Source organism: Orussus abietinus, unplaced genomic scaffold (genome assembly GCF_000612105.2).
Source record: "Orussus abietinus isolate OABI.00-Male unplaced genomic scaffold, Oabi_2.0 scaffold68, whole genome shotgun sequence".
Lineage (NCBI taxonomy): Eukaryota > Metazoa > Arthropoda > Insecta > Hymenoptera > Orussidae > Orussus > Orussus abietinus.
The window spans coordinates 494,261-515,867 of NW_019394236.1; the positions used below are offsets into that span (position 1 = coordinate 494,261).

Genomic DNA, 21,607 nt, shown 5'->3' on the forward strand with positions numbered 1-21,607 from the left:
CCGAAAGTCTCCAGGAATTCCCTAGAGAGCCAGCGTCGAGGAGGAGGATAAAAAAATATTTAAAAAATACGGAGACCTTCCCCTCTCCTTCCGTTTTCTTCCGCTCGATTTTTCTTCCCCTTTTCCAAGACTTTACTCGATTCCTCGCACGGGTCAAAGGCTCATTACCGCAACTATTTTGCAAATTTCTCCGGGGGACACCTCTCCAAGTGCAAAGTCACGTGAGAACTTGGCTCTTCCACTTGAAACTCATGCTTCTCTAACAAAAAAAAAAAAAATAAAAAAATGAAGAAATAGAAATAAAATAATAGAGCCGAAACGCCGCGCGCTGAATTCCGCCTTTCGAGGGGTCGCCATTTTGGGACGTCCTCCGAATCTTCGATACAACCTGCAATCAATTAAAAGGACCCATTGCTGTAATTGCGCACTCGTCGAATTGATTTTCCCTCCCGAATGACATTTTCTTTGAGGCGCGCAAAGTCGGCCGGCTCAATTTTTAACCGGTCGGAATTAATCCTGGAAATGTCCCGCGTTGCTCGACATTCCATGGCCGTTGAAATCCGAGGGAAGGGCTGAATTCGGAAAAATCCGCTTCCACCTTTATCGGAACTTTTCGAATTAATAAAACCCGGTTTAAAGCAGTCCGCCGGGAAATACTGCATATTAAATTACGCGTCCACCCAAGTCGACTTCTCCGCCCGCTTTTTGCCCCCGTGTGTATTTAGCGTATTCCCGGCCGCGTGCCTGGTCCTTTTTGCAGACCCATAAAAATGCGCGGCAAATCAAATCCGAGCTGCAATTCGCCCGGAAACGCCGGTCGAGCCCTTCGGCCCACTTTTTGCGCCCCCGATGCGTCGCTTTTCCATTTTTTCTCGCTATTTGCGAGCGTCCGGCTCGCCTCTCTGTTATTCCATCCCGAAAGCGACGGCCTGGTCGGTTTCGAAATCGAATCCCCGTCCTTTTGTGCCCTACGACCGAGATTAATGCCCCGATAACCCGCTCTAATGGACGAAAACGATTCTAACGTGGCCGGTCGTTAGTCGCGTCCCCTCGATGGGTTTGCCGACAAAAGGAATGAATTAAAATAGAAGCAATACGGGAAATTGATTTTTTTTGTAATGTCAAAAAATTGGGAACCATTGAAAAATATAGGAGTTATCGTGAACTTTGCCAGGCAGTACCTTCATGATATTTTTCGATATTTTCCGTTATTTTCGGTCTCCTTTGTGCACACCTCCTGATAGTCTCGACCGCACGTTCCTCATCTACCGCGACAAATGCATTGTACACTCCTGATAATCGGCGTATCGGGTGCGAAAATAGGTAGACGTGACTATCGCGAGGTTCGCCCCAGTAATTCCGCTTCTCGGTCGAACGACGTCTCCCCGGTACATGTATGTATGTGGACCGAGTATATACAATTATGTACCAGGCATTTTGATTTAATACCACCGCGAAACCGAGGGACCGACAAGTAACGAGGAGTCCTAGGCACCGCCATAAATAAAGTCGTTTAAAAATGGAGCCCTTCTGAATAAACCATCCCCCCTCTTAGAAATAACCCCGTCCCTTCAACTCCAATACGTTTAATTAAGGAAATGACCCAAAAAAGACCTGACGGCGGAGTATAATTTTATATAGTTATTTTAATTAGACATAATCATTTTCTCCTGTACTCTGTATTTTCTAACCGTGCTGTGTTCATTAATAAATCTCACCTCACGCCACATGTTTATTCCCATTTATATAATAAACGAAATTAATTATCCAGGAATTAATTCAATGATTTTACTCGGTGCGCGCCTATCAGCTGATCGTTCGCGGTTCGTCGTCTCTCTCGCACTAATGTGACCCGAGGATGCGCGGTCTCACTTTCTCGCGCTAAGGATGTCTCCTTGATGGCGTCCCACGCGCTTCGCGTTTACGTTCTCTCTGCACCAGAGCCTTGCACTTTCGCCGTTCCCGGTGTTCCCGTCTTCCCTCTGGCCACCGTTAACTACCAGCACTTGCGGTTCCCGTTCCTTGTTCCTCTCTGTCCCTCCACCGCGACACTCAGCGAAACCTCCTCATGCCGGAAACGACTACAAACCGCTTTAAGGGGGGACACGAAGAGGACGAAGCCGACACAGGATACTGACCATGGACAATTTTGATTTTTTAACACTCCTCAACTTTCTCATTACCAACATATGTACCCTACCTATTATCGAACACGGTGATGCCGAAGATTAAACCTGATATAAACCCGGAAAATGGGTACTCGGTTACGTCTACCAAGAAAATTGGCTCGGTTACTTATTATTAACTAGGTTTTTTCTTTTTTCTCAGTTTCGGGGAACCGCGATTCTTCTCAACGGTTTAATTCGGTCGATTTAGCCGAGTCGATAATTCAATTTCCCGAAGAACGCTAAGACTGCCCCTCGGTACAGGTCCCCACCCCTCGCTGTGGATTTCCGTTATTATTGCATAACTTGGAGGATGAGCAAAACTTCGACGGCTTGAATTAATCAAACTTTCGTTCCGTCCCTCCCCTCTTGCGGCATCGACGAGTTCCCACCCTCCTTTCCCGCGGGGGTGAGGAAAAGTGCGGCTAGTCGTTTTATCGATTTCGCAAAGCACAGGTAGGCATCGACCGGGGCTGCCGGAATTAACATTAACTTTCTCCGATTCCTCGAGGACTCTCTTCGTCTTCTTACACCTTTCCCGTCCCTCGCAGTTTCTCTCCGAATATTTTCTCTTCAGTCGGTCGGTACTGTTCCTTTTAACGATTTTCTGTTCATTTTTAATTTTTTTTTACCTGCACTTTCTTAACGCGAGGTGCTTTTCGGAGTACGCCCTGAGGGCAATTGTCTGGGAGGGGATTCATGGAGCATCCAGGAATTTTTGTTATTTAATTTCATTATATTTTGTTGTACAAGGGTTAGTCCTATCATCAATTTCATGAAGCACAGGTAAAGGCATCGACCGGAGCACACCTTTTTTTATCCCTCGCGATGTCTCCTAGAATATTTTGTACTCTCTACTAGATCGGCATTTTTTGATTTACCAAATCCTATTTATTTTACATTTTTCTTGCCTTTACATTCTTAACGCGAGGCGCCTTTTGGAGCTCACCCCGAGGGCAATTGTCTGGGAGGGGATTCATGGAGCATCCGGGAATTCCTGTTCAAGGGACTCCAGGATTATCTTCGAGCTCGTATACTCTCTCCTGCACCATCTAAGGGTCCCGTAACGAGTCCCGCCTCGGTGCGGTGCAAGTGCATCGACTCGGTGCAGGGCAGGTGCATCGACTCGGTGCAGCCGCGAGTGCGGTTCCGCGAGTCCCGGAGCGGTTCCGAGATTCTTCCCTCGTTAACAATCATTCGCAGAAGGTCGAAGCAACAGATATTGAGCAAAATTGACGTTGGTCTTACAAAAGGTAAGGCCAAGGTTTGACGGTGAAAAAATCAAGATTTGGATACGCAAGATCAAGACCAGACTATCATAGTCGTACATTTGCTCGCTATCGGGAGAGATTATTTTTCTTTAATAATTTTCAAACGATCCCGGATAACGCGGTTATCTGGAAAATTCATGGATCGCGAAAGTCCAGTTACACGGCTACCGGATAGGTGCTCGATATTTAAAGCGGATCCGTACAACTTTCATGGCCGTGAATATGTATGACTGATAACAGGCCGGCGCTATCGGCCATTGCTAATTTCCCGAGTGCGTGTACTTCCTAGTCGGAAGTGCCCCCCAGGGAGGAGGGATTCGATCGGCCGATCCGGGAACGTAAAACGGGTCAAGATGCGACCCGACTCTCCGGAAATCCAATAATTTCCATGGGAGAGAGCCCTCGTATGGGAACGCGGCTCGAAACGGCTCGAGTGATAACTCACCGATGAAAGTTTCATCGGCCATTGGAAATGCCGAATCATACCTCGGGATTCTCGTCGACGAAACGAGGGACTAATACGTGCCAAGACGTGAGAGAACAAAAATCACCCATACAAAATGAATCCACAGTTTTCCAGATAAACAAAAATGGCAATCTCGGTTTCGACTCACAGAGCGAGCGGAATAATTTTGATAGCAACACTAAGGCAAAAAAGAAAAAAAATGGAACCAAAGAAGTATCTCCATTCATTGTACCGAAGAAATATTTCGTAAATTCAAAGAAACTTGTCTCGAATGAACTCAAATAAATTATCACAATCGCATCCAATTTATTTCGGCTTATGTGAGGGAAATCGATACTCTTTGAATTAATAAAATATTTCTTTGGGACTATTCAATGAAATATGTCTTGGATTCCATGACATTTTTTTTCTTTTTGGTGTGGCTTCTATTTGTTAATTTTTGGGGGGAAAATTCAAACGTGACGATACTTGATTATTTCAAATATTTCCGAAATACGAATGGAGGATTCCCTGCGGGAAGACAGATATAGGTCCCTCGGGTCTACAAATGTGGAGAACGCCCCTCTCCCCGTTTGGTCCTCGTTGTTTCGCTGGGCCGTTAACCGTGGTTAACGGCCCTCCCCGCCCCCTTGTCGACACGACACCCGTGTAACGCCGCAAAACCGCGGAAAACGTTTCGCCAGGCCGCAGGGTTAATAATTCCAACGAGAATCCCGATGCGACCTCGCGGAAAGAGGGAAAAATCTATTTTGCCCGAGAGGCGGCGCCGCAGAATTCGGGGAGGGAGATTAAACGATACCTCCATCCCCTGAAGATAATTTTACAAGGATCCTTGAAATGTATATATGTATATAAAAGGAGAAGGAATTTTCTTCCCGACAGTTAATACAAATAATACCGAAAATATCAATAACATTTGGGGATAGTTTTCTCCTTCCATTTTGTGAAATTTAAGAGCGAAAAGTTTATTCAGGGGTGGGAAGGGGTGAAGTCAGAATCTCCGTATTAATAACTGGGTCTTGTTTCGGATTCAACGATATTTTCACCCTCTGATGACAATTGTGCAGAAAGGGCCCTTAACGTTTATATAAGAAATGACTATATTTTGCGAGTAATCAAGATGATACCTAAAATATCAATAACCTCTGGGGATGACTTTCCTCCTGGTTAGTGGATGTTAAGGGCGGAAAAATTACGCGAGGGTGGAGAGGGGTGAAATCAGGAAAGTCAGAATTTGTGTTGGGATAGGTCGACTCTCGAGGCGAACCTGGACGCTGATTACACCCTCGGGAAGAAGCTCCTAGGGAATTGGCCAAAGGGATATGAAATTCCGATCTCCAGGTCGGGCTAGAAAAGGGGATGGCTCTCGGGGTCCGGGTCTGAAATCATCCCGATCTCGTTCCCGGTTCCCGGGAGTGCCAATCGGGATCGGAGCCGCCGCAAATTACTGTGCAAACGCGCCCCGTCCTCGCGGGAGCTCTCTAATTTTCGCCGACTCGGGCAGATCCCGCGGGATGAAAAGGTTCCGTCGGCGAGAAAAAGGTGGGATAGGGGAAAAGAAACGGCCGAAACAGCGGAACCCGCTAGCCCGAATTAACGTCCACGCCGAATTTCGAGAGTCGACGTGGCTTTCCGCGATTTTGCCAATTTCCAGTCCAGGCGAACCCATGAAAGATGCAGGATCGTCATGTCAACGGTCAAACTACCCCGAGGAATTGGCAGGGAGATGTCAATTACCCTCCCAAGGGACCTCGATTCGCAATGGTCCTGCGGCTGGCAGGCGAGATGTGGCGTGACTATCATTCCCAGGTCCTCCGGGATGCTGGGGTGCCTGGCAAGGATCCAGTCCCTGGACCAGCTCGGAAAACCGCCTCAATCAGTCTAAACGCTTCGACCTTCGCCTAAAATCGTCCAAAAAATGAATAACTCCGATAACTAAAACCACACTCCAATATTCACCACCTGATAAGTACGAGTAATTCCCCTCTCGCAGAAGATCCGGAAAGATCGAGCAAGATTTTCCGGAAAAGTCCTGGCGTATTACTCTTTTTCCTTCCTCGCCGAGATATTATTCAGCTAACATCCAGGGTTGACGAGTAACCTACAATGGGCGATGTGCTCGTGCTTAAAATAATTAGAGCCGTTTAAAGTCCCACGGCGAGTCGCTTTATCTCGGCGCGAGGTGGGAGCCTTTAGTCGGGGTATGAATATGTACCGAGAGCACCGAGGGTACCGAGAGAGTACCGACTCGGAACCCATACGCAGACACAACCGAAACCATTGAACCTCTGCTGGCTCCTTTTGACGAGTTCCCCTCTCTGGCCGCGAATCGCTGCAGCGAGGAGGCCCCTTCAAAGGACTCGCGAGAGTTCGCCTCGACTCGTGAAACCGAGCTCTCTTTTACTACTCTTACTTTCCCGACAGAAAGAGTCCCGCTCCCGCGGGACTTAATTTGCCCTTTGACGGGAGAATCGCGTGCGGTCGCGAAAGCCGTCTCTTGGTCCATGCTTACTTAACTCTCCCGGGGGTCGTCCTTTCAATAGATCCTGACAAGGCTCTGGACCTCAGAAAGGCATCCCGCCAAGAAGAGAAAAAAATCCTCCGCCTATTTTTCCATTTTCCGATTTTCCCATTTTTCAAGAGTTTTCCTACCCCATCCCGCGCACGATCGAGAAAATACTCAAAAAAGGGTTACAATAAAGATCAGAATATAATTTTATGAATTTAATATTTTGTATAATCAAAGTACCGGGATCGTGTTTTAGTGAGTTTGAGGGTACTTTTAGGGTTGAAAGTGGTTCATTTTCTTTTGATTAATTTTAAGACATTCTAAGATCCTACCGGAATTTTAGTTATCTGATTTCAGGAGAGATGCACGAAAATCTGGTAATTCTGGCTGACTAACCCACCCCCGTGGGGTAGAAATCTCCCCCACGTGTCGGACGCTGCCAATAACTTCAATAAGAGGGCAGCCGATGGATCGAGGGTTCGCAGGGGGTCCTCGAATTGGGTCCTGGCGCCGGGTGAAATGGGCTTTACCATTTCCATTATCATAAGCCTTTCGCCGTCCGGCTTGGCCGGCGCTAATTGCGGATTAATCGAGTCCCCGCCATTTTGCGTCGGGCGCGAAATTAATGTAAAAAAAAAAGAGACCTCCAGCCTCGACTCGAGCGCTCGATTTAAATTACAAAGAAACCTAAATCGATAAAAAAGAAGCTACCCTTTCACCGTCAACGTCCAGCGTTCTCCAAAACGGCGGCCGTCAGTTGCAGGCCCAGAAAGAAATTGCGCAAAAGGTGAAGAAGAAACAGCGATTAAATTCCAGGGGGAAGAAAAATTGAAATTAATTGAAAAGGGGTAGCCGTCACTTTCGGGGTGTCGTTCTCCAAAATGGCGGCGCGTTCCCAAAGAACCGCCGCAAAGGCTCGCGACAATGACCGGCGCTAATTACGAATTAATCGAGTATCCGACATTTTGCGCCGGGCGCGAAATCGATGTAAAAAAGAGAGACCCTCCAGCCTCGACAGGAGCGCTCGATTTAAATCCCAAAGAAACCTAAATCGATAAAAAAGAAGCAACCCTTTCACCGTCAACGTCCAGCGTTCTCCAAAACGGCGGCCGTCAGTTGCAGGCCCAGAAAGAAATTGCGCAAAGGGTGAAGAAGAAACAGCGATTAAATTCCCGGGGGAAGAAAAATTGAAATTAATTGAAAAGGGGTAGCCGTCACTTTCGGGGTGCCGTTCTCCAAAATGGCGGCGCGCCCCCAAAGAACCGCCGCAAAGGCTCGCGACAATGGTCGCCCTTTCCTCGCCGGTCAGGCCCCGATAATTCGTTTAGCCGCCCGGCAAGGCGACGGCCGGAATTTGATTAATTACCGGCGGCGCTCGATAATCCCTTTATCCCGGCCGGCGAACGTGTCGCCATGGTTTCGCCACGGCGGATTAAGTGTGGAAGGCATATTCCGGGAGAGGCGCCGCACCGGGACGCAACTTCCGCTCCCGGTGGACCGGGACGCTGTCCCAAAATCCCGACGCACGAGGCGTCGATCCGCAGGGTGCGGCATGTACGTGCATGCGTATATAACGTACATCCGCACCACGGGCTTCCGGTATCGTTTGTTACCCCCCGTAACCCCGAGCCGAGCCGCCGATGTAAACCCCACGTGACGCCACCCCGCGGCGTCCCCGTCAAAATGGCGGCGGCGGGGCCTTCGAGGGCTTCGATTTCCATTACTCGCTCTCGGCGACTTCATTTCGCCCCCGACTGCTCGGCGTTGCGGCACCAAGTGCTCGGATGCTTGTTAAAAAAGGGAAAAAGTCGCCCCCGGAATCCGCGCCGATTCCTGGGGCGACGTTCTCGCGCGCTCCGCCATTTTGTTTCCTCCTCTGATATGACCCAGTTCAACCTGGGCTGGTAATTAGAAAAATAACCTAAGCCAAAAAAGCTCAAAGAAATTAATTTATTCTGTTTTACATCTCTAATATCGCCCGGTCCTAATTTTGCCGGTAGTTACAAAAATGGTCTGAGCAAAGGTTTGAAAAAATTGAATTTATTCCTCTTTTTACGCCAACTAGGGTCACCCAGTTCCAAGTGTGTCGGTAATTATTAAAATAGTACAAGCGCTTTGACTAGATGTCTGCGCTTGACGGATTTCATTTACAATTTTTCGACCTTTCGGCTCTAAAGGCAAGCATAAAAATCAATCCGTAAAACAAAATGAATTGATTCCACATTTTACATTGTATCGGTGGATATCAATTACAATATTGAGGTCACTTCCCCGTTAAAAAAAAAAAAAGATACCAATGCCGCGGGTCTGGGAATATCGTCAGATTTTTGGTACCTTCTTCGGAAATAACGAGACCATTCGGGAATTATCGGTTGCAGAATTTCGCAGATGTTTTATCTAACTTCATTTAATTATTTAATTATCCCGTCCTCTCTCGGCAGGATTAATGCGGTCAGCACTTAATCCTGCGCCTCGGCACCAGGTCTGGCGGGGGCAAATTTCAGATCCTGCGGGATCCTCGAGAATTCCTGGAATCCAGGGACCGAGTCGGGTTCCTCCTCGAGGTAGACTCTCGAGGAGATTCAAACGGAGGTTCGGTCAATTCCGGGGAACGTGGAGCGGCCTCCTCTTGTGTGTTTATCTCGTTAGTCCTTGAAGGAGGGTCGGCGCCAAAAGCGGGATTTTCGGGATGACCGGCCGGACCGATTCGGAGCCGTCCTGGTCCCGGTGGACCAGAATGGATGGCTGCATCTGGTTCCGGTTGGCCACGGACACAGTGGTCTCCGAACCATCCAGCATCCCTGGTCCAGGGGCGATTCCTTTGCCAAAATTCCCAGGCAAGGGTCCTTCCTAGCAGGACCTCGAATTCAAATATTTGCATACAGGTAATTTGTGATAACGGGGGAGTCAAACTTTTGGATAAATCCTGGATGAGTTATCCGCCAGGCCCCTTCTCCATGATTTTCTGAATCTCTTAGGAGAAAACACTGTCCCCGAATTTGTTCAATTCTCAAAGTCGTTCCTTCTCCTCCGGATGCATTCCGTGCATGCAGGCGTAAGGAATTCTCCTCTTGGAAATCGGTGAACCGATCGGACGCGTCTCCGGTTGCTTTTAGACAGTCGGCATTTCACTCATTTGTCCAATTCTCAGTCGTTCCTTCTCCTCCGGATGCATTCCGTGCACGCAGGCGTAAGGAATCTTCCGCTCGGAAATCGGCGAGCCGATCGGACGCGTCTCCGGTTGTTTTCAGGCAATCAGGATTTCACTCATTTGTCTAATTCTCAATGTCGTTCCTTCTCCTCTGGATGCATTCCGTGCATGCAGGCGTAAGGAATCCTTCGCTCGGAAATCGGCGAGCCGATCAGACGCGTCTCCGGTTGCTCTCAGACAATCGGGTTTTCACTCATTTGTCCAATTCTCAAAGTCGTTCCTTCTCCTCCGGATGCATTCCGTGCATGCAGGCGTAAGGAATCTTCCGCTTGGAAATCGGCGAGCCGATCGAACGCGTCTCCGGTTGTTTTCAGGCAGTCGGGATTTCACGAGTCATCGGTACAAGTTATTGGATATCCGGTCTGCATGGCTAGATTCAATCAGAATGGAGCGTTCGAGCGAAGAATCGAGAGAGTCGGAGGGTCCCATCGGATCGGTCCTGAAAATCGGGTTCTACCCTCCGCGGCGGAAGCCCCGGCAAGGTTTCGCCGCCCGACTTATCGGGAAAGGGCGTCCCTTCGTCGCGCTAAGTCGAGTGAGACCCTCTTAAGGAGTAGCAATCTAAACTGAGCATAAAATAGAGGATAAAACGAAGATAAAGTCGCTCCTTCTAAGAGGAATTTCGGGGCACGAGGAGGGTCGAGAGGTGGAGGAGACGCCGTGACAAGTGGGAGGACATTCCCATGGGAATAATCGCGCCACCTTAACGCCACCCTTGGGGGCATTTGTCGGCATTTTTCCTGGCGTCCCTTCCTCGGGACCGACCCCCGCGTCGGCACTTCTGGGGTAGGGAATGCAGGGAATATTAATGCGTAGCTTTCGAAGTTCCACCGGAAACGGCGATCGGGACCGTTGTCTCGATCGTTGCATCGATCGATCCACTTTTCCACTTTTCCCATATCTCGAAGATCCTCGAGAGATCCTCTCAGCCTCTGCAGCGCCTCTCCGTGAGTTTTCCTCCCCGAGGAATCCCTAAAATTCATCCCCGGGCGTTTCGGCTCCAAAAGCAAGCGGAAAAATCAGCCCTTGATTGGCGCCACTCTCGGCTCGGCTAGGTATAAAAACATCACCTCCAATTATCCTTGTTTCCACATTTTCTCTGACTCGCTGGGTTTTTTCCCCCTCTCTCTTTTTTTCCATGTTCGAACGCCGATTGCCAATACCATCGCCAGCGACAATTTTTCGACCGTGCGGCGTGTAATGATTACACCGATATTCCCGGCGGTGTTCCGCAGTTTGCGTCACGGGGGGTGCACTTGCGCCGTTTCGATCACCACTATGCGTCACCGGCATCCATCTCTCGTGATTTCCTGGTGGCACCGGTCAACGAGTGCGCGTCAGCCTCGAAAACCTTTTCCTAGCAATCGACGTCACCCATCCCTGGAAACGATTTTCCCTCCCGAAATTTCGAATCAGTGGATGATGCGACGTGACATGTCGGGTATACGAGAGGTGCTGGATGCCGGTCGCTGATTGTCGGTCACGGGTAGTCGGTCGCAAATTGTCGGTTGGTGGTTGACGGTCGGCGGTTGTCGGTCGCCGATTGTCGATCACGGATCATCGATCACGGATCATCGATCACCGATCATCGATCACCAGTTGCCGGCCGCAGATTGTCAAGTGCAAGTTGCCGATCCTCGGTCGCAAGTCATCGGGTGTACCAAAGGCACCGAATTAGAGCCGATCGCAAGAGTGCGGCATAGCGGGGCAAATCGCCCCTTTGGAGGCACTCGGGTGCTGAATAATGGATTAATAGCCCGTCCCACCCGGAGTCCGGGGACAATTATTCCTTGTGAGCGGCGCGTTTTACGGCCCCCTTCATGAATTTTCCCCCTTGGTGGAGATGAAAGGGGTTGGCATAAAAAAAAAGAAAGAAAAATGAGGAAAAACCTAAAACAAAACTGAAAAACCGGAGAGAGCCGTAGATATCGATGTAACGGGCTACGGGCGTGGGCCCAAAGAGAGGAGGGCAAAGTGGTCGGGTCCAAGTGGCCACTCCAGGGACCTAGAGATAAGGATCTACGGCGGAGTTCATTTTTCCCGTTTATATTCTCTTCCTCCAGGCGTCGAATCGCCAGCTCGAGATTTTTGGTAGATACCGGGGTAAAACAATGGCGCCCCCGGTGGAGAATTCCTCCCGGACGCTCGCGCGGCAAAGCGAGTTGCGAAAGAAACTCAAACGTCAATTAGCGAGCCCTCCTGTCTGTCTCTCTCTGCTCGGTTTTTCCGGCAGGCGTTAATCACGTTACCAGCGCAAGGCAGGTTCGAGGGCGCATCGAACTTCGCTCGAACTCCCCGTTCGATTATCCCCCGCTTTATAAAATGACGATGTCACCCCCTTCGCCTCCGCCGATGGTCTGGCGAACGTTCGAGCGGAACAGGGTTGTCATTCCGCGGGGCGCTCGAGTGCTTCGCTCTGATTGGCGGAGCCCGTCAGCCCGGCCGCTCATTGGTCGGCCGGTCACGTGACCCCCACCTCGGCTGCGCGCGCCGTCCAGCTGGTGGGTGACCGCGGCTAGCGGCGCGCAGTCGCTCCGCGGCGCTGCAGCGAGGCGGTTGGTGCTCGGCGCGCCACGTGACCCGTCCCGATGATGAGACGGCGCTGTCTTTCCGAGCGGCCCTGACGTCACGCTCGTAAAAGTGAGCGATTGCGAGCGAGCGAGCGTACCGTGCGTTCTCCCTTCCGCCGGCGGGATTCCGCGTCCACTCTCCTCTCCCCGCGGCGAGTCCCGATTCGCGACTTTCTTTCCCCTCGCAGCACTGGAACGCGGCGCTGCCGCATCATCGTCGACTTCACCTCGTATATTACATTGCATGCAAATGTAACATCGCTAATAAATATTTATGATCCTCGCAGTGATTAAGCGCACTGAGAAAAAGGTAATAAGTAGGCTACAATTATTATATCAACGTGGCTAAAATGTATAAGAGAGCCGTCCGGGGACTCGCGGAAACTCGCCGAGTACACACATAACTCCATGGGATTTCCGCTAAGTCGGCCGTAGATTCGATATGTCACCCCTTTCGGAGTCGCCGAATCGTCCGAGCAATTCCGCCGTTCGCGGAGTCAGCGACTTTAGCGACTTCCGGTTCTCCCGCGACTTCCGGCCTGCACTTTCGGCCGCGCGAGGAGAATTAGCGCCGAGCCATGTCGGGATTTATTGACCCCGCTTTGAGGTCGGACGTCCCTCCTCTCTCCCTGACGAAGCTCGGGTTTCCGATAGCACCTCGTAACGCGATATCCGGACCGCTCCTCTCGCGATTATCTTGCGTCGAATGATATCGGGGGCATCTAAAGTGGATTTGACAATCGCCGAAGTTCAAGTTTGTCGAAATTATTCACTGACGCGGGAATGTAATTGATTAAACAGGGATGTATGATTAGATAAACATGGCTATAGATTTTACTTTCGAGCCGGAATCGCACCGTAGACACGTCTCGGGTAATCCGGGTGTACCGAGGGATTTCCGGGGAGAGCGGTAGAGAGCCGCGACGGAATCGTCGCGGTTTCGGGGACAAGGTTTACAGAGCGCATTAACGGCCCAAGTGCGGACCTGCGAAACTCTGTGATATTGCTTTAAGTAAAAGCCGGTAAAAGCGGCATTTCGCGATAAAAAAAAAAGCCAGCACCAAAAATGCCCACCGATTTGCGACGTTACTCGAATTTTCCAACTTTTCTTCTTTCCGTCACTTTTTGAACTTTTTAACATTCAGCGAAGATTTAACCTCGCCGAGGGGCCGAATTATATCGATTCGAGAATCGGTACAAGGCGAGAGGCTTAATCTTATCGAAAGGGTTAATTCCGTGACAATAAATCGCGATTCCCCGTCAAATTGAATTCGGCGATTTCTCGACATCGATTCTAATCGACCGGTGGAAAAGGCTCCGGCGATCCGAATTCATCCCTCGTATTGGCCTCGATAATCGATAATCGTGTGACGCGCTGTCACTCTTGCGTAATTTCGTTACCCGTTACCTTTGCCGTTCCCATCTTTGTGCCCCCCACTGGGGAGGATTTCGCCCCTCGCGATGTCGGGCGACGAGTCGGAGACGCCTCCGCGATTTAGTTAGGTTATAAAGCAGCTTTAACTGAATCCCGCCGCGGCCGGTCGTTATTCACGAGTAATAAAGCTTACTTTATGCCGCCTCCGCAGCCGTGCCGTCGTCATTGTTGTCCAACACCGAGGGAATCGCCCGAGCGATTGTCGCCGCCGTGTCTCGGCGCTGACTTTCTGCCCCTTACATACACGATTTTCCCTTTATTGCCCGTGATACGCCCCCCCTCTGGCTATCAAAAGCTCCCCTTCAGACTTTATACGGTGCTTCGTTTATTCCTTTTACGTCCTTCATTTAGACTCCCCCCGAAAAACCTCGCCCATCCCCTCGAATATCAGGAAGTGTCTTCACATACGGATACCCCCTGGTCACGTTTGAAAAATTTCCTGAAAAATCGGCGCTTCTGACACTGGACGCGTTTTCATCCGAGCTTTCATCGCTTGCCCGCACTTCGGTCCATCCGCGCGACCCCTCAAACATTTTTAATTCCACTTTTTCCTCCCGTTTTTCATCTTTTTTTACTGCTATATTTTTCTTTCCACCCCTTTTTTTTTTCTCTCTCCCATTGGCCGCCACTTCGACAGTATCGACAAAAATGTCCGACATTCCATCTACCCCGTGTTCCCTCCCGATTTCTGGGGGAGGGAGGGAGGGGGCAATTTGAATTCACCGGCGAGCTTGCCTCGCAAAATTGGGACGCAATCCGAAAACATCGCTGTCGCGGAAATGATTTCCGCGTTTCGTAGGAGGGAAAAAACGCCGGCCAATCGCGTAGCTCAGAAAAACGTCGCTCCGATTGACCGGGCCGAACTTTTTCGATTTTCTCCTCCCCCCTCCGCCCTCCCCTCGGCAATTTTACTCGTCAAGGGAAAAGCTCGGCAGGTCGACGGGCTGCGATTTGCGGACCTCCCAAAAGCCGCCGAGTCGATAATAAAAACGAAAATATTGAAAGAAAAAACATAAAAACGCAACATCAAACTTGTACATTACTTTTTTTTTGGCCTAGAAAGGCCAAAATATCCGATTCCAAAAATTCCCGAAATCTGTCTCCCACAAAAATTTGACGACCGAGTGGAATCAAAATAGGCCTTATCAAAATCTTATCGAAAGCCACCTAGTCGATGATATAAAAAAGAATATTAAAAATTCGTATCAAACCCTTTTTGGTTTTCGTCCACTCCCTGGAATTCAACGCGATTTCTACAGAAAGGGAGAACCGCCAGACTCCCGAAATTTTCAAAGAGTCCAAAATCTGGCTCCCAAAAAATTAAGGAAAATAGATAGATCCGGTCAATTCTCGCCTTATCGATGCACGGGATATGTCGTTGGAAACGAGGGGGCACGTATTCTACGTCGAAAACCCTCTATGGGTAAATTTCTTCCAAGTATTCCGAAGTCCGTTTCCCCCGGCGCCGCTTTGTTGGCACGTTGGCCATTTCCCGGATAGTCGGGGTGTCCCTTTTTTCCTCCCTCGGGAAGTTCCCGTCCCCCCCTTCGGGGGTCATCGAGAGGGGGCCCCCGGGGAAACTTTTTAACGAGCCGGTAATTTTTATTGCACAGTCCGTCGCCCCCGGGGGGGAGGAGGCAAAACAGACGAGGGAACTTCGCCCCTCCGATGGGACGCGTTATCCCGGACGCGACGGGACAACTCCAGGGGGTGGATCGTCCCTGTAAAAACGAACTTTCCCCCTCCCATCCCCCCCTTGCAAAGTCCGGGCCGTTTTCGTCGTCAAAGGACGACTTAGCCCCGACTGATAAGCGCCGAGGGCTTCGAAAACTCGATCGGGACCCCCCGCGAGGCGGGCTCTCCGCTTGTCCGGTCCTTTAATTAGAAAACTTCCCGACGCGATCGCTTGCAAATTGTCCGGTAGGATAATCGATGAGCGAGGCCGTTTTCTTTCTCCTTTCTATCCTTTTGCCATTTTTGTCGCTGAGTAAACGGGCATCGGCACGAAAATCTGATAATCAATTATGGAGGACGCCTCTAGTGTCGAGCAAGAGCAAGACCGACTAACCATGGTCTTCGTCATCGTTGGTCTTTGCATACTCAAGGCAATCTTGCTCAGTCGAGATGAAAAAAAAAGTGTAAAATTAAAACAAAAAGCCCAAGACCGAGACCGATTTTCCTGACGAGGAAACGCCTCCTCTTATCGGATCTCTCCAACTGGTTATTTAAATTCAAGTTTTTGTTTTTTTTTTTCTCCAGTGTTCAGATCGTCAATACGCGTTGTTATAAGATGAAAAGTCGACGCGAGTGGCGACATGCATGTTAATATTAATTGTTGAATTTCATCCTGAGGTACCGAATTTTATTTGGGGGGGGAGGTTCGAACTTTGTAGATGGAGGTCAATCGGTTCGATCATTAGACGCGACTCGGCATCGAAATGAAAATGGATCGGTGGTGAAAAATGAAGGAAAAAGAAAGGGAGAGGGACGCGTTTGTCATCGCCAAACGTCCAATCAGTCCGAAGAATGGATTTTCGGCGAAGGTCCGCCCTGGAAGTCGCGGCGAGCCGTCGAGCTCGATTCGGCTCTTGATTGGCTTTTCTACCTTTTCCAGGGCGGCTGGAATTTCAATTAAAATTATCGTCCAATCGCGTCGATTCCCCGCCGGCCGCCCAGGCGGATATTGAAACCCCGAAGTCAATCGCGGATTCATCCAGTACCCCCGGGACAAGGAGAAGAAGGAGAAGGAGCATCCTCGCTCCTCTCCCCCAGGAATTCCCTCTTCCTCCCAGGGGGCAGAAATAAATCTAAATCAGAAAATACCGAGCGAACGTACCCGGCGGAATAAAGGAAAAAAAGAAAAATCGAAAGGAAAAACAAAGAAAGCGGAAAATAAAGAGTCCAAATACAAGAGCGCCCCGTTTACACGGAAATCGCATTAAAAGTACGGAATATTGCGTTCGCCACGCGAACGCCTTTCCATGCCAAGTGGTCCCACTAATCTTTTTCCCAAATTCAATCCCTGCCTTCGAATTGCTTTCCCGTTTCGAGGGGGGAGGAATTCGTCCGCGAGAAGAAGGATTTCCGCATTTCTGGACGCGGAACCGCCGCGGAGGAGCCCGGAATAGAAACGAAGGAAATAGACCGACGGCGGAAGGACAATGCGGAATAAAACGAAGCCGAGAAATAAGAGACAAGGAGAACCTTGTTAAGGGGGGAAATAATTGCGAATAATCTCGAATAATTGAAGATAATTACAAATTTCGAATAATTTGGATTAATCTGCGAGACAAAAGAAAGAAAAGAATTCCAACAAAATTCTGCAGCCCTTTTTCCCCCTCGCCGAAAGATATCCGGGGGATCCAATATTGCCGGAGGGCAGTCATTTTTTTCCCTCTGACCTCTTTTTCCCTCCCTTTTTTCTCTTTTTCTTTTCTCCTGCCCCCTCTCCCGAGGGCGACACCCGCGCAACGTCGGCGCATTATTACCTGGCAGAGCCGATATTCATATCCTTTTTAAAGGCCACATGACTCCAGCGGATAGCCCGTTATCGTTTTACGTGCCCGGAGCCTAACAGTTACGAAGGACGTGCCGGGAAAACCGAAACACTGATGCACCGATGCACCGAGAGCGGGGGGGACCCCCCGCAAGTCTTGCAAGTCTCGAGGTTTTCCGGAACACTCGTCTCTCCTGCACCTGAAACCCTCATTACCTGTATTTACCTTCATGACCTACAGTTTCTCAGTTTCCTCCGAAACCCCTCTTCCCATCGCGGTCCCGCAGGAAAATCCCCGAAATTCCCAACGAATTGCAGATTTTCTTAAATTAAAACACTAAAAAAAGAAATACCTATCATTTCATTCCCGCAAACGCACGTTACAATTAATAAGACTTACTCCAGTTTTCGACTCTACATCTCATGGCGACATGATCGCGCTATATTGTTATTATTTTTTTTTTTACAAAAGTGGGTACAGTTACTTGAAACATGTAACGTTAGTAACGCGCCGTAACGAGGGCACGGACAAACAGGGCTGATAAAAATAAAGATCCTGACTTGTTGGAATAAAAATCGAGTGATTAATATCGGCGGTGTTAATCGAACGGTTTGAATCATTTTATGGTAGGGCGTCCCTATGTGGAAATTGTTCGTTTTGCGTATAATTTTTCATACGTGATTTTTCGATTTGCGAGTTACTTTCATTCCTACTTGCGGGATCGGAGCTCGGGAGCGCGACTTGGCCGTCGCGGCTCGATAAGGTGATAAGAAGGAATATAGAACCGAGTCTCAGCGTTTAACGAGGGTCAACGAGACGGCGATGCACTCGGAGGTTTCACTCGGCACGAATCGTCGACGGCAATTCCGCACGGTGATTGCGTAACGCCGCATTAACCGACGCGGCCTCGCGCCGCGCGATTCGACGCGCGCAAAGACCAAATCCAAAAGTGTTATTCTCAGTTCAACAAAATAAAAAAAAACTATTTTCGCTTATCACATGGACAACCAAGCGTACGATTGACCTGGCAAAAGATAAACTCCTGGATCAAATAAATTTCCCTGGATAAGTTTCAACCAATCCCATGAAATACCGCGATAAATCCCGGTAAATGTTGCGATAATAACAATATCGCATTTAATGCTAAAAAAGATATTCGGTTAACCGACCAAACTATCCTCCAAGGTCTACAAAAAGATTCTACTAATACATTTCGATCGATCGAAGCCAGTCGAACCGAAATTCTATTCGCCCACCTGAAACGTTCTCTGAAACGCACCAAACGCACGTTCTACGGATCGACGGATGGCGATGAGAAAATAGGCAAGAGATTAGAAAAAGAAAATTGAAACGCATAGAAACCAAAAATAAGAAATCGACGTGGAACTTTCGCGGAGAACCTAAACGAGGGATCGAAGGGGTGGGAACCGCGTGTCGAGAGTCGCGAAGCAATTTGCAACGGAAAAAAAGAAAAAAAAAAAATGTAAAATCCGCAAGTGCGCGCACACACTCGGACTCGTTTGCGGAGCGGATTAAAATCGCGACTCGGGGATCGGCCGTGTTCGCCGATTGTGCCGCGTGTGTCTATTGAAAGGCGGGGGGTTAACGAATCTGGACGATGCGCGGGGAGTCGAATAAAAAAAAAAGGGAGGGGTGGAGAAAAAAAAAGGAAGGAACCAGGTTTTTGCTCGTTAAATTGGACCCGGGAGGGCGTTCGATACGCGATCCCCGCCCTGGGCCTTTAAACCTTTCCTTTTTTATTTTTTAATCGAACGCATCGTGTTCCTCCCTGTAGAGGGGAGGGGGGCACTTTTCGAAATTGTAGGACAAAAACAAGAAAAAAATAGTTCCATATATATTTCACGAACGATTTGTCTGCAAGGCTTACAATCTGCGAAACTATACCGCGCGAAAGCGACTCCTCGGGGATGTTAAAATTAATTCATTAGTTTATAAAAGAAATTATTTAAACAAAGGTGTTCCATTTAAGAGTCTAATTGGTAGGAGCAACGTTACATCGGTTCCCATCCGTCCACGTTATCATGTACCGAGTCCCTGGATATTTATTAACTGCGAAATTCATAAACTAACCACCGGGGGCGATATTTTCTGGGTGTTAAGTTTAATTTATATCGTTCCCTATCCAACAAAAAGATTACTCAAGGATAGTGATACACGATTTCTTATCCGCCCATGACCGCACGTTATCCAGGTTATCCCGGCGTATCGATCCCCCCCCCAGCGATGCATCGATAGGTCCGATGACCGGATAACCGGATGGCGGCAAAACTCGACCGCGGGTCTGCGTGACGCGGCTTTCGCGTTTGCGTAGCGGGAGAGCACGCGGGAAAAGCGAATCGAAAGATAAACACAACTCGGTGATAATTAGGCGCGCCGGTCGCCGACAAGCCCGACCGTCGGAGCCGTCTGCGTGAAATGGAGATAAGGAAAAAAAGTAATATAAAAAAGAAAGAAAATAATGAATACATACAAAATGGCGTAGAAAATAATTGTAAGAAATAATAATAAAAATGCAAAAAAAAAAGGAAAACACGTAAACTCGAAAGAGAAGATACATGAGACGCGCTTTTAAGGTTTACTCGCGATTTTCCCGGGAAACGACGGAGAAGGAGAACCCCTGAGAAACCGGAGCGAGTACCGAAGAGAGCAAGAGGTTTCTAAAACGATTTGCTCGCCGATCCTTCCACTCGGAACGGTCGTTTTCCTCTCGAATGCAAATATATGTGCCGCGAGAATCTCGATCGCGGGACTTTCCTGCCTCCGAAGGTCGCCTCGAAAAGTCGAAAAACCAGTCGCGTCCGTTTTCCACGATTTTCCGAGAGCCCCCACGAGAGGCACGTAAGAGCGGTCATTGAGAGAGGAAGTGATGAAACTTTCGGGAATTATGATACGCCTCTCGGGGCACCGGTCGTTAACCTACGATATGGATCTCCCCCTTGTTTCGTTTTCGGTTAAAAACACGGAGAAATATTCAAACGAGCAATTATGGAGAATAGGTAAATATTTGCACAATTTGAAATTAAGGACGGAGAATTCTGCACATCTTGACAGCCCCTAGGGGAGGGGGGGAATTTAATATGCAAACGAGACCGTAATCCGGATGTTCAGGGATCGCTATTTATTGAATCGGTATTATTAATAGTCGGAGCCAACCGGATAACTGTCGCGCAATTGGGCCGATTAACTCAGAGGTTTAAAATAGCTCCGCGTCCTCTCGACTGATTATTTTCGAATAACGGCATTTTCATTGTCGGGGCTTAACGGCCACGCGACCTCGGCGGGCGGGTGAAAACACCTGATCGAATAATCCAACAACTCTGGACAGAGCGGACTCGGGAATAAACAAATAAATTCAGCACCGACCCTTCGCCGACTCCGAAATGTCGGGAGGAATCAGGGAAAATAAAATGCACTGCACCCTTCTCTACGATATTATCATTCTTCGTGGTTTTCCGTGATCATACCTCAGGTTTGGAGTAAAGATTCATTGTAGAAATGGAATATGTCCATTAATGTTAAAGGTTAGATTTAAACGTGGATTTTTATGTAAAATGAAATACTACTTGTACAGTTTATAGGTTATATTGATATAGGGGGAAATTAAGAATGTTTTATAATAATATTTGAGTTTTTGGTCGAAGGTCGAGCAAGTCGACCTCGATGGAGGTCGCGGACGCGTGGCATGGTCATCGACGCATCAGGTGTCAGTCACCTCTCGGAAGGCACGCCGCGTGGACTTGTGCATGCGGATTTCACGCTCGCCCGTGCACGTCGGTGCGGTCACGTGCTCGCGGCACGACCCGAAGAAGCGGCGCGAAGTCGGCGAAGAGAGGAGCGGCCAGGTCGCTCTGGGGGAATTTAACCTAAAACTCACCGGCCGGAATGCGTCCCTCGGCGGCTCGCCTTTCACCTCGACGGGAGGATCCTCTCGCTGGGCACCGTCGACCGACACACGGGCACCTCGTAGACAGCCTTAGGGACGCGAGTCGCACTCGGCGTACGCGATCCGCGAGGAAAGCCGGGCTCCGCGGCGACGGACAATCGCTCAAACACGAGCGACGCGCGACCGACCGAACCGCTCCGCGGATCAGTTGACACTGCGCGCTTGAAAGCCGCCGCGCTACGTCCGCCCTCCGGCGGTCGCCGACCGAACTAGAGAGGGACGCGCGCGCTCGACCCGCCATCTTGAAAATTCGCCTGACGAGGTTAGCTCGGAGTCGCATTAAGCGCATCGCGTCATACAAAGCTATGCGGAAGGATGAAGAACCAATCAGAGTTGAGAAGAAAATAACGCCGAGGTGAAGCGACGGTCGGATTGGTTGTTCAGCCCTGGAGTGTGACGCGCCGCGCTCGGTGAGGCTGGTGCCTTAAAAGATGGAGTTTTACCATGAGAGGTTAAAATAGAAAGTTTGTCTTTTCTACGGTTCTAAAAGCTTCGTGTCTTTAACGCTACACGTGGCGG

At 49.3% G+C, this 21,607-nt stretch overlaps 1 protein-coding gene across 1 annotated transcript in view; it reads right to left on the bottom strand.

Moving 5' to 3' along the window:
- The window catches only part of LOC105695499 (protein-tyrosine sulfotransferase), a 118,009-nt gene extending 96,791 nt beyond the window's left edge, over window positions 1-21,218 (bottom strand). Inside the window, exon 1 of the mRNA XM_012417053.1 lies at window positions 21,020-21,218. The gene's annotated coding sequence lies outside the window, so the exon portion shown is untranslated. The remainder of the gene's footprint in view (window positions 1-21,019) is intronic.
- Between the last annotated feature and the right edge of the window lie 389 nt (window positions 21,219-21,607).